This window comes from Euleptes europaea, chromosome 7 (genome assembly GCF_029931775.1).
Source record: "Euleptes europaea isolate rEulEur1 chromosome 7, rEulEur1.hap1, whole genome shotgun sequence".
Taxonomy (NCBI): domain Eukaryota; kingdom Metazoa; phylum Chordata; class Lepidosauria; order Squamata; family Sphaerodactylidae; genus Euleptes; species Euleptes europaea.
Genome location: NC_079318.1, coordinates 85,753,144 through 85,765,982, shown reverse-complemented (window position 1 = coordinate 85,765,982; position 12,839 = coordinate 85,753,144).

Sequence of the window (12,839 nt, the reverse complement as noted above, 5' to 3'; positions counted from 1 at the left end):
AGACGTAGCGAGTGCGAGAGGGAGTGGAGGTGTGTTCTTTCCCAGCATCCTTTGCTACGGCTCATGAGCTCCCTCGATCTCCAAGGGCTCTTCACACCATGCCCTTCTTCCACGTCACGAGGTCATTCTCCGCTCAGCCTCCTAAAGAGTCTTTGGCCATTTAGAAGCATTTACTGAAAGAACCATGAAAAGTCACAAACGTGGCTTCCCTATGCAAACGACCATTGCTCCATGTAAACAAAGGAGCGAAAGAGCAGGCGAGTGAGGGGGGTTGGAATAGGCATTTTAAAGGTTGCATTTAAAAAAAGAACTTTGAGCGAGCATCAAAATTGACCCTGCATAAATGGCCTTTGTGTCCCTGTTCATACTGCCCCTCCCCAGCCTAAGAATAGCAGCAGGCCCTGAATTCTAATTTTGCCCTCACCCAGTTAGTATGGCCAAATTCTGACTTGCAGCCACGGGCGGATGATTTCAGAGGGTAGCCGTGCTGGACTGCAGCAGAACAACTAGATTCAAGTCCGGTAGCACCTTAGAGACCAGCAAGACATCAACTCAGCGTGCGGCTGCTGTGAAAAAGGCAAATTCCATGCTGGCCATAATTAGTCGAGGAATAGAGAATAAAACTGCTGCTATCATACTGCCCTTGAACAAATCTATGGTGAGACCATACTTGGAATACTGTGTGTGCAGTTCTGGTCACCACACCTTACAAAACGATATTGCAGAGCTTGAGAAGGTGCAGAAAAGAACAACCAAAATGATCAGGGGACTAGAGCAATGGCCCCATGAGGAGCAGTTAAATGCTTAGGGCTGTTTAGCTTGGAAAGAAGGCAGTTAAGGGGATATGATAGAGGTCTATAAAATTATTCATGGTATGGAGAGAGTGGACAGGGAGAAGCTTTTCCCCCTCATAATACTAGAACGCGGGGTCATCTGCTGAAGCTGGAGGGTGAGAGATTCAAAACAGATAAAAGGAAATATTTCTTCACACAACGCATAGTTAAATTGTGGAACTCCCTGCCCCAGGATGTGGTGATGGCTGCCAACTTGGAAGGCTTTAAGAGGGGAGTGGACATGTTCATGGAGGAGAGGGCTATTCATGACTACTACTTATGCTAAGATTTTCAGAGTATAAGCTTGACTCTCGAAAGCTTATATCCCAAAAAACCTGTTGGTCTGTAGGGTGCTACTGGACTCGAATCCAGATGCTTTCATTTAGCTCCATACCATGAAAAGCTTCAGCAGCTGAATTTTTCAGATCAGACCTCTGTTAATAGCACAGGAACAGGCCAGGCTGGCTTTTTTCCCCGGTCAGTTGGAAATCCTGCTCCTACCCCTAGCAAGACTAAGGCAGACGGATGTTGGGACAAGGGAAAAAATGGACTAGAGGTTGCCAACTGCTTTGGCTGTGCTTTAAATGGGTACCTCCCAGGGTTCAGAACTGTAGCATGCAGAGTTTGTTCCCAGACACATATGGAAATGGCGGCAGATGCCTCGCCAGTGACATTTCAGCCTGCCAGGCGGGCGTTAAGGGCACAAGAGCACAGGAAAGGGGAAACGTTGGCAACCCTAGTTCCTAGAGGGAAATCTCTCCCTTCCTTCCGCCGCCTTCCTCTGCAACGTCTCTGCTTAAATTATTCTCCCGCCTCCGCCTTCAATCGCTTCCCTCCCCCCACACACCGTCTCTGCTTCGCCAAAATGGGCAAAAGCAGTGTTTGAAGGCATCTTCCTATTAACGCGTCAATTATTCTTAAGCTATTATTGTCATCTTCAAACCGGGAACAAATTTCCAGAGAATTAAGTGAGCCCTCCGTGGGGGCTGGAGACACAGTTCAGCTGGCTGGCTGCTTCTTGGCTGCAGTTCTCATCCTACGCAGTATGGGGGGTGGGGGTGGAGGAGCAGGGGGGAGATTAGCCCCTCCACCCACTCAGACTGGTGGGGGGGGGAACCAAGGGGGCTGGAGGTCACGAGCAAAACGGAATTGCTGTCTGGTTTCTGGGAACAATATTTGGGCTGCTGCTCTCCAGATTGCTAAAGGGAGGGATCCACGTTTGGTGTCAAAAAACAGGGGCAGGGTAATGGTTGGGGGTGGATTCTCGAACCCCAATGAGACTGCACGATTCAGGAAAAAAATGTGTTTTTAAAAAAATCAGTATGGACAGAGTTGCATGTGCATGCTGTCCTTGTGCTGTCTCCAAACATGTATGCACCAGCTCTCAGCCAAGGAATGAGCAATGATAGAATCGTAGCGTTGGAAGGGACCACCAGGGTCATCTAGTCCAACCCCCTGTGCAGTGCTGGAAATTCACAACTACCTCCCCTCCACACACACCCAGTGACCCCTGCTCCATGCCCAGAAGATGGCCAAGATGACCTCCCTCTCATCATCTGCTTAAAGTCACAGAATCAGCATTGCTGACAGATGGCCATCTAGCCTCTGCTTAAAAACCTCCAGGGAAGGAGCGCTTACCACCTCCCGAGGAAGCCTGTCCCACTGAGGAACCGCTCTGTTAGAAAATTCTTCCTAATGTCTAGACAGATGCTCTTCTGCCAGTAGCCTAAAGGAGAAGGGGGGGGGGTTCTGAACCCTTTCCCCCCCACGAGGAGCTTATAAACTGTGAAGACAAGTGATCCCTCGAAGATTAAAACATGGGGAGGAATTGGTCTGTGACTCAATTTGCTCCCACTGGAGTTTCACCGCAGTGCCCCTGCCTGTGTAGGCTGCAGCCATCCCTGGATAGCTAGTTCCACGAAATCATCCAAGTACAGCAAGGGTGCCAGGGCCAGCCTTCTGCACACGGAGGTGTCAGGTGCTCATCCCAGGTAAGCAGTCAGCCCATGAAGCCGTGCTCTCAGTGGGGGGCACAACCAAACATTTATTTGTTTATTTGTGGTATTTATAGTCCGCTTTCTCACTTGTGCAGGCCGGCTGCTGAGTGGTAACGTAACCAAGCTCACCTGGGCTTGGCCCCAGTAAACTCACAATTAAAAGCTAAAAAAAGAGCTTTATTAGAGAAATTTAGAAAAAAGATATGAAAACTAGGCAATACTGTTCAGTGGCAGCAGGATGCATGGAAAACAAGCTAACTTGCTGTTTACTTACTGAAGTCCTAACACACTGTAGTTGGTCATTGAGGTGTAAAGTTTCCAGAGCTTAATACAAGTGTCTTTCTGACAGCGAGGGGAGGTGGCAAGGAAAAAGGGATGACTTTTTTTTCTTACTCGGTACACTTGTGGAGAAAGCTGGGCCTAACCTCCTGATCATCACAACCAATCACAGGGCTGTCTTCACGGGACTTTCCAGGGCATGAATGAACTGACCCCTCCCTAGGGTGGCCAACCTCCAGGTACTAGCTGGAGATCTCCTGCTATTACAACTGATCTCCAGCCAAGAGAGATCAGTTCACCTGGAGAAAAGGCCCCCTTTGGCCATTGGACTCTATGGCATTGAAGTCCCTCCCCAAACCCTGCCCTCCTCAGTCTCCGCCCCAAAAACCTCCCGCTGGTGGCAAAGAGGGATCTGGCAACCCTATGAAGTTATCTCTCTCGGCTGGAGATCAGTTGTAATAGCAAGTCTCCAGTTAGTACCTAGAGGCTGTCAACCCTAGGAGGCAAGAGCATAGGCATTCATTGGCAGTGCCTTCACGAGCCTGAACCAATTATCGCTGCTACCCAGAGAAAGAAAGAATATGCAACACCTTTCATCCCCCCCCCCAATTCTCCAAGGCCAGCTAAGCAGCTGATCGTCACATTCATGCTGAAACATTAATCTCTGGAGCCCAACTTCCATTTGCAATTGCAAATATTCACAAATGAGCCATTTTGCAAAAATGCTAATTAAGCTGCAACTTTCAAACCTCCAATCTTGCGTTTAATTTGATTGGGTATTTGCAGCTTTTTAAATATATATAATTTATACGTTTCATGCCGAAGAGGATCACATTTAAAAATAACTCGCCTAACAACGTGGGCTGAAGGAGAAGTGGGAGACGGAGCATCGTTGGAGAAGTCTCTGTTGAACTAGAGCGGAATTTGGGGAGAGACCGGGGCTCACCGGGGGAGCAGCAGCCTGCAAAAGATCCCCAGCTCAATTAGTGGCATCTCCAGTTAAAAGGATCCAGCCGTAGGTGGTGTGAAAGATTTCCATCAGAGATCAGATTCCCCACAAGCCACTGCCACACAGAGTAAACCTAGGGTTGCCCAATCCCTCTTCACCACTGGCGGGAGGTTTTTGGGGCAGAGCCTGAGGAGGGCGGGGTTTGGGGAGGGGAGGGACTTCAGTGCCATAGAGTCCAACTGCCAAAGTGGCCATTTTCTCCAGGTGAACTGATCTCTATCTGCTGGAGATCAGTTGTAATAGCAGGACTTCTCCAGCTAGGACCTGGAGGTTGGCAACCCTATCTGAATGGGTGCGTTCCCATTTCATACTTCTGTCTCTTTGCTGCTGGCCTTGAAGGTAACCTCCAGGCCGGAGCCCCCTCTTGCCCATAAAGCATCTTCAAATTGAATTTATCAGGCAGCGGGCTTCAGCGGCAGGGAAGCGCTCAATCGATGGCATTAACAATTCATGATTCGTGCCGGGTTAATAATGAGGCTCCTGGGCCCAAGATCCAGCAAGGTCATGCATTAGCAGCTTTGTGGTCTGAGGACTAACCCCCCACCCCCAGCCAGCACAGAGCAGTCCTCCTTGGAGCAACCCCACACACACACAAGAAAGGAAACACCAGTGTAGACAATCCAGAGAATCCAACAGTGAGGATTTCCTGAGGATTTTCCAAGAATGCCGGCCTGTAAGTGGGAGCATTCCCTGTGTGCTTGCTGCCTTATGAGAAAGCAAACTCCTTGCAAACATCTGGGAGAAGGTGTGTCCTTGCTAGCATGCTGTTAAAAATAATACCAGGGAGGGGTTTCCATTAGGGTTGCCAGGTTCTATCACAAAAGTGGGGGCCATGAGACTCACAGGGGGGATCCCATCCCCCCCTTACCCACTGAGCTCTAGTGCGCTTCCTTCCAATCCCCCCTCCCCGGTTGAGGAATCTGGCGTGGCTGCAGACTTCCAGTACTGCCTCTAGGCCTGAAGTGGCTTCCAGAGGCTGCCACCTTAGGGTTGCCAGGTCCCTCGTCGCCACCGGTGGGAGATTTTGGGGGCAGAGCCTGAGCAGGGCGGGGTTTGGGGAGGGGAGGGACTTCAACGCCATAGAGTCCAATTGCCAAAGCAGCCATTTTCTCCAGGTGAACTGATCTCTATTGGCTGGAGACCAGTTGTAATTGCAGGAGATCTCCAGCTAGTACCTGGAGGCTGGCAACCCTCGTTTCCATGCAGCAGTGAGCACATCCAAAACATACAACACCAAAGGTTACAAAGGATTGCCTTCTTCTGAGGACGAGGGGATGGCGGGCAGGTACATGATGCGTGATTGGGAGCACCTGGGCTGTCATTGCTCTCTAGCAATGTGCTGTCATTGCGCTCCAGCAATTATTCATGGCCAGATTTGACATGTCCGCACAGGAAAATCCAGTTGCAAATAAGATTGCCAGCTGCCTGGAGAGAGAAAAATGTCCTGTCTTTCAAACAGAGGTTTAATGGGACTTTACCTCCCTCCCTTAAACAGCTTCAGCTGCCTATTTCCACACATTTAACTTTCATTAAAGGGACTGGACACTTTTCTCCAAGCCGGTTGTGTATGTGTGGAATGGGCCGTCCAGTGGCAGCCAACTTAAGGTCAGGATGTGCTAAGAGTGTGCCGGGGTCTGATTCAGTAGAAGGCAGCTTCATTTTTTTAAAGTATTTTAATTAAAAATTTAAACATTACAAAAACATACACCTACACATAAGTATAAGGCAGGTTCACATGACAGTGAATTACTAAGGCCAGCGATCAGAAAATAAGGACTGAACCTAGTAAACAGAAATCATTGAAGAGAATGTGTACAATAGTTATCAAGGTTTCCATAGGGAAACTAGCATAATGACCAGGCAGAGGTTGCTGTTAATACTCTTGCAACATTATCACCTTTTATAAGCAGCTGTGATCCTAAAGCAGAGAGCCAGCATGGTGTAGAGGTTAACAGCGGTGGTTAGGAGAGGTGGACTCTGATCTGGAGAACCGGGTTTGATTCCCCACTCCTCCACATGCGTGGCGGACACTAATCCGGTGAACTGGATTTGTTTCCCCACTCCTACACGTGAAGCCAGCTGGGTGACCTTGGGCTAGTCACAGCTCTTTCGGCCCCTCCTACTTCACAGGATGTCTGTTGTGGGGAGGGGAAGGGAAGGTGATTGTAAGCTGGTTTGATTCTGCCTTAAGTGGTAGAGAAAGTTGGAATATAAAAACCAACACTTCTTGTTGTTTGCAAGCAAGTTCTGCAATAATCTTTGGGATTTGTGTCTTACGTGTGCCGCTGAGATCTCGCTGCAGGCTCCTTGTGCCGGCCTGCCTGATGAGTTCTGCGCATTGCAGAATCCACTGTGCCTCCATGCAACCATGTCAGCCCCCCCAAAAACAACACCTTCCTTGTGCGCCTGCCTGTCTCTGTTATCGTAGGTGTCAGGTTATCACCCAACAAAGGTCAGGATGTGCTAAGAGTGTGCCAGGGTTTCAGGCAGCCGAGTGAGCATGTCACCATGGCTGCGCATCACGCGCCAAAAAGTGTACCTGCCATCGCTCAAAGGGTAAACAGCACCTCAGAGGACTGACTCACAATCACACCATCACGGCAGCCTGATCTGTCACAATGAGCTCAGGTTCCTGCTTGGAAGAAAGTCAAGAGATGATTCCTGCATATCTGATAAAGGAAGGGAGGGGAGCAACTCCAGTTAGTTTGTCTCTCTTTCTCCCCGCAACCCAGATACAACCCTACAGTGCAATCCTAGGCATGCCTGTGTGTATGTGTGTTAAGTGCCGTCAAGTTGCTTCCGCCTCATGGCAACCCTATAAATCAGTGTCCTCCAAAATATCCTCCAAGGTTGTGAACAACCTTGCTCAGGTCTTACAAACTGAGTGCCATGGCTTTCTTGATAGAGTCAAGCCAACCAATGGGTTGAAATTAAATCAAAAGAGTTTCTGTCTAGACATTAGGAAGAATTTTCTAACAGTCAGAGCTGTTCCTCAGTGGAACAGGCTTCCTTGTGAGGTGGTGAGCTCTCCTTCCCTGGAGGTTTTTAAGAAGAGGTTAGATGGCCATCTGTCAGCAATGCTGATTCTGTGACCTTAGGCAGATGATGAGAGGGAGGGCAGCTTGGCCATCTTCTGGGCATGGAGTAGGGGTCACTGGGGGTGTGGGGGTGGGAGGTAGTTGTTAATTTCCTGCATTGTGCAGTGGGTTGGACTAGATGACCCTGGTGGTCCAACTCTATGATTCTATCTCATGTTGGGTCTTCCTCTTTTCCTGCTGCCCTCAATTTTTCCTAGCATTATTGTCTTTTCCAGTGACTCTTGTCTTCTCATAAGTAGGCATGCCTACTTAGATGCAAATCCCATTATGGTCAATGGGGCTTACTTTCCGGTAAATGAGCAAAGGATTTCCGCTGCCACAGAAAAAATATTCTGTACCTTTAACAGAGGAAATGGGCAGTTGAAGCTTTTCATGGCATCCCTTGGGAAATGACTTCCCATTAAGACTCTGTAAAAGGGACAGGACATTTTCCTCCAGGCAGCCCTAGCAGATTCCACTTAAAGGTTTAAGCCTGGCTTGTTGTTTTTTATAAAAAAAGTAACTTGTAATGTCTCTACCCACCTTACCTTCCCAGTTCTGCTCACCCAAGAGTTGCCCTGTATCAGGGTGGTTTTTTTTTTTCCAGTATCTCCAACATTCTCATAGTAAAAAGATCCTGGGGAAAAAAGAAATCACCCTCTAAGCTTCTATCGCTATGAATAGCAAGATTCGAGCCCAGTAGCACTTTAGAAACCGGGGAATAAGCTTTTGAGAGTCAAAAGCTCCCTTCGTCAGATATAAGTGGGAATGGAGATTCCCCAGTCAGAAGGTGGGAGGGGTGGTGCAAAGAAATGAGTCAGGATGCAGAGGTACAATGCGTATCTGTAATCAGCTTGATTAGAGAAGAGGGGAAATGCTTGGAGGCAGAAAATTAGCATCTGTAGTGAGATAAGAATCCTCTGTCCTTGTTCAGCCCTGGGGGTTGTTTGGAATTTAAGTTCAGCAATCTCATGTATGTGTGTTAAGTGCCCTCAAGTCCCTTCCGAGTCATGGCGACCCTATGAATCAACGTTCTCCAAAATGTCCTATCCTTAACAGCCTTGCTCAGGTCTTACAAACTGAGGCCCGTGGCTTCCTTGATAGGGTCAATCCATCTCTTGTTGGGTCTTCCTCTTTTCCTGCTGCCTTCCACTTTTCCTAGCAAGACTGTCTTTTCCAGTGACTCTTGTCTTCTCATAATGTGACCAAAGTACAATAGCCTCAGTTTAGTCATTTTAGCTTCTAGACTCAGTTCAGGCTTGATTTGATCTATAACCCACTGATTTGGTTTTTTGGCAGTCCACGGTATCCGTAAAACTCTCCTCCAGCACCACATTTCAAAGGAATCTACCTTCTTCCTATCAGCTTTCTTCATTGTCCAGCTTTCACACCCATATGTAGTAATCGGGAATACGATGACATGAAGCAATCTCATGCTTTGACTCTTATACCTTGGAAATCTTGTTGGTATCTTAACATGCTACTAGACTTGAATGCTACTCTTCTATTGCAGACCAATACGGCTACCCATCTGATAACTATTGCTATGAATGCAGCAAGACTGGGATAAACAGCAAGGCAGAAGCTTGGAAATAGTTGTTGTTATTCAAAGATAACAATTCATAGATACAAACTGTGCAATCCTAGACAGAATTACACCTTTCTCCATTAATTGAAGTCAATTGATAGGGTTGCCAGGCCCCTCTTTGCCACCAGCGGGAGGTTTTTGGGGCAGGGTTTGGGGAGGGGAGTTTTTATTATTTTCTATAACATTATAAACAAACATTCCAACAATGTGTACATTTTACCAATAAGAATAAGAAAGAAAATACATTATTGTTGAAAATACAACTTTGTTATTAAGTAAATATAAAAGACTTCCCCTTCATCTTCCTCCATCTTGTTATGAATCTATTTGCTCTTTTGTATTAAAGATTCTAATCCTAATATGTTTTGTATAACTAAATATAATTGCTTTGCTCAATATCAGTTCAGTTATAGTTACAAAATATTTCAAGCCAGAGATGCTTATTTCATTGTTTTGAACCAAATATAATATAACAATTGTAAATTTTAACTATTAAGCATTGTATATAGTAATAAAGAAGTTATTTAAAAACTAAAAACAAGATAATTTATCATATTCTTCAGCAATATCTTTGAAAAACGGATTAGATCAATGAGTAACCTTTAAATTCCCCCAGTTGAAGTTCAGTTTCACAATAAACCCTCCAAGTCTCCCATTCACCCATAAATTGTCCTTCCTTTGGTGTACCTGGCCTCTGGCTGGGTCCCATTGGGAGGCCGTGTCTGCCCGCTGGCTTTCTTGGCGCTAGACCTGGACTCCGAGGAGGCCAGGTCTACCAATAGGCTTTTATGGCAGTAGACCAGGCCTCCAGACGAGGACTCCAGATGGGGAGAGGGAAATGGCAGGGACTTACAACTTAATTTTTATCAATAAATAAGATCACTATTAAGTATGATATCAAGTTTTATTCAGTGTACCTATAGTTTAATTAAGACTTAAAACTTTAAAGTTTATTAAGTTAATCAACAGTGAACCTACCTATATAGTTTAAGTTTAAGAAATTTGGCTCTCAAAAGAAATCTCAATAGTTGTACTGTTGATATTTGGCTCTTTTGACTAATGAGTTTGCCGACCCCTGCTCTATCCAATGCAAGGCCTCCCTGCTAGCCTCTGATGTGAAATTTGGGGCAATGTTGCCCCCTAGTGGGCATAAGATTAATGAGCAAGCAAAGGTAGATTTCACACACACAAAATAATTTAAAGTTTCCACTTCAGACAAATTGGGGGGCTTTTAATTGCCACAGCTGCTTGCCTTTACCACAATAAAATGATAATATATGAGAACACAAGTATAAGCACCATCTGCGCTCGGTCCGTAACGTATGCCTACCCAGTGTCAACAGCCAGAGCGTACACATGCTGATTCAGGAGTCAACACCACTGTGTTCAATGGAGCTTGCTTGGAGCTAAGTGTGCAAAGAACAATAGCTTTGCAGCTTGGTTCTATGCACCTTATTCAAAAATAAATCTCGCTTTGTTCAAGGAAGCTTCTTCCCAAGAAAGTATGCACAAAATTGTGAGTCATAGACCTAAACACACACACACACACACACACCAAGCAATCAACAAGACTCACCTAGATGTGGAGAAACAAACCAGTACCTTGGCAGGGCTGGGGAGATCTGGATCCAAATGCCTCCTCAGCAACTACGTTTACCAGCTCCGGGTTGGGAAATACCTGGTGATTTCGGGTGTGGAGACGGAGGAGGGGGAGGTTGGAGAGGGGAGGGACTTCCATGCCATAGAGTCCAATTACCAACGTGGCCATTTTCTCCGGGGGAACTGATCTCTGTCACCTGGAGATCAGTTGTAATAGCAGGAGATCTGCAGCCACCACCTGGAGATTGGCAACCCTACCACCCACCAAGCTCACCAGGTGACGTTCAGCTAGTCCGATAAAACCAGAGTCCCCCGCCATCTCACTCGCAGGCTAACCTACCTCGCAGGATTGTCATGAGGATTAAAAGACGGCAGTGAGTATTTGGAGGAAGGATGGGCTACACTGCAACAGCAAAGCAGGAAAGTTCATCCTTAATTTTGCCAAGTAACAAACGGGTCTTTCGACTTCCCCAGCATCACAAAGAGGATGTCTTTTGAAAGAACTGGTTTGGGGAATGTTGCTCCTTTCAGAGTTCTGCTGGCCTGGGCCCTGATCCAAAAGCAGCAAAGTATGTGTGCATCAAGCGCTCTCTGTTAAACTGCAGCCATGTCCATCAGATTGACGGGAGAACAGTCAGAAGCAGGGTTGCCAGCTCTGGGTTGAGAAATACCTGAAAATTTTGTGGATGGAGCCTGGAGAGGGGAGGGTCCTCAGCAGGGTATAACGCCATAGAGTCCACCCCATTTCCTCCAGGGGAAGTGACTCTTGGTCTTCTGGAAATCAATTGTAATAGCTTTTGTCCCTCTCTCATAATACTAGAACGCGGGGTCATCTGCTGAAGCTGAAGGGTGAGAGATTCAAAACAGAGAAAAGGAAGTATTTCTTCCCACAACGCATAGTTAAATTGTGGGACTCTCTGCCCCAGGATGTGGTGATGGCTGCCAACTTGGAAGGCTTTAAGAGGGGAGTGGACATGTTCATGGAGGAGAGGGCTATTCATGGCTATTCAGTTCACCTGGAGAAAATGGCTGCTTTGGCCATTGGACTCTATGGCATTGAAGTCCCTCCCCTCCCCAAACCCCGCCCCCAAAACCTCCCACCGGTGGCAAAGAGGGACATGGCTACCCTATATTACCTGGAGGTTGGCAACCCTACATTAAGGGCACAGCAATGGTAAGGTCAGGTTTGCCCTGCCGGACATCCTGGAGTTCAGCTTCTCAAGTACTGCCATCTCCCCTTCCTTGGGATACAGCAGGTTCTGAGTCAGAGAGCGAGGACGGGTCTTTGATAGCTGAATCCTTTGGGGGGGCCCTCCACCTTTTGGCCTTTGCAACCCCAAAACAGCAGCCTACCCAAGGCTTCTCCACCACCCAGAAGGGACAAGAAAACCAAAGAACCCAGCATCTGTGGTCGAGATCACTTTCCGGCTTTAGAGCAGGGTGACAGTTTTTAAAACTAGCCGCAATCTATCAGACCTCCAGCCCTACGGTCATCCACCGGTAAACAAATTAGGAAGGAAGAGTGTCCCCAAAATGTGCCTCCAAAAAAAGCAGGTGGAAAGGCAAAGGTCTGTTAGAGATGCTAAAAGGACACTCGGAGTGCTAGTTTTGGAGGAGGGTGTTGAAAATGAAGCCAAAGAACTGTGCGAGAAACGGGCTGGAACGGGCTGGAACGCCTGGGGACAGATTCATTCCTTCCGAAAAGAGGAGTGCTCACGTCAGTCAAAGGTTTTTAGTTATTCCTGAAGAAGAGTTTGGCGGAGCACGAGGGATCCTGTGAGGCAAAAAAAAGCATTTCCATCCACGGAAGGGCAAAATAAGATACGTTCAAGGGCAGGGTTCTTCTGTGCAAGCTAGAAATATGAATGAGCTCAGTGGTCCTGTTAGCCAGATTGCTCTTTAACTTGGGGAATTAGCAAGCAAGATGGCAAACTACAATATTTATATAGCGAGAGCAACCTTTGTATACTAGAGCCAGTAACTGTGACCTTTAAATAAAGACAGAAGCAAAGGATTCCAAATTAAAAGAGTTTATGTTGTTTTCTTTCAAATCAGTGATGCATACACACATACAGAGAAATCTAAGAAAATCAAAGAGAGTAGTACAAGCACAGATACAACTAGGATTGCCAGGTTCCTCTTTGCCACTGGCGGGAGGTTTTTGGGGCAGAACCTGAGGAGGGCGGGGTTTGGGAAGGGGAGGGACTTCAATGCCATAGAGTCCAATTGCCCAAGCAGGCATTTTCTCCAGGTGAACTGATCTCTATTGATTGGAGATCAGTTGTAATAGCAGATCTCCAGCTAGTACCTGGAGGTTGGCAACCCAATTGCACAGTTGCAAAACTTTTCTTGACCAAGTGGTTTATTTTTGTGTGTGGGGGGGGGGTTCTTTCCTTTTTTTGCATGTTGATATGTTTGAAAATATTAAAAGTTGAATTATGCAGGAAAAAATTACAG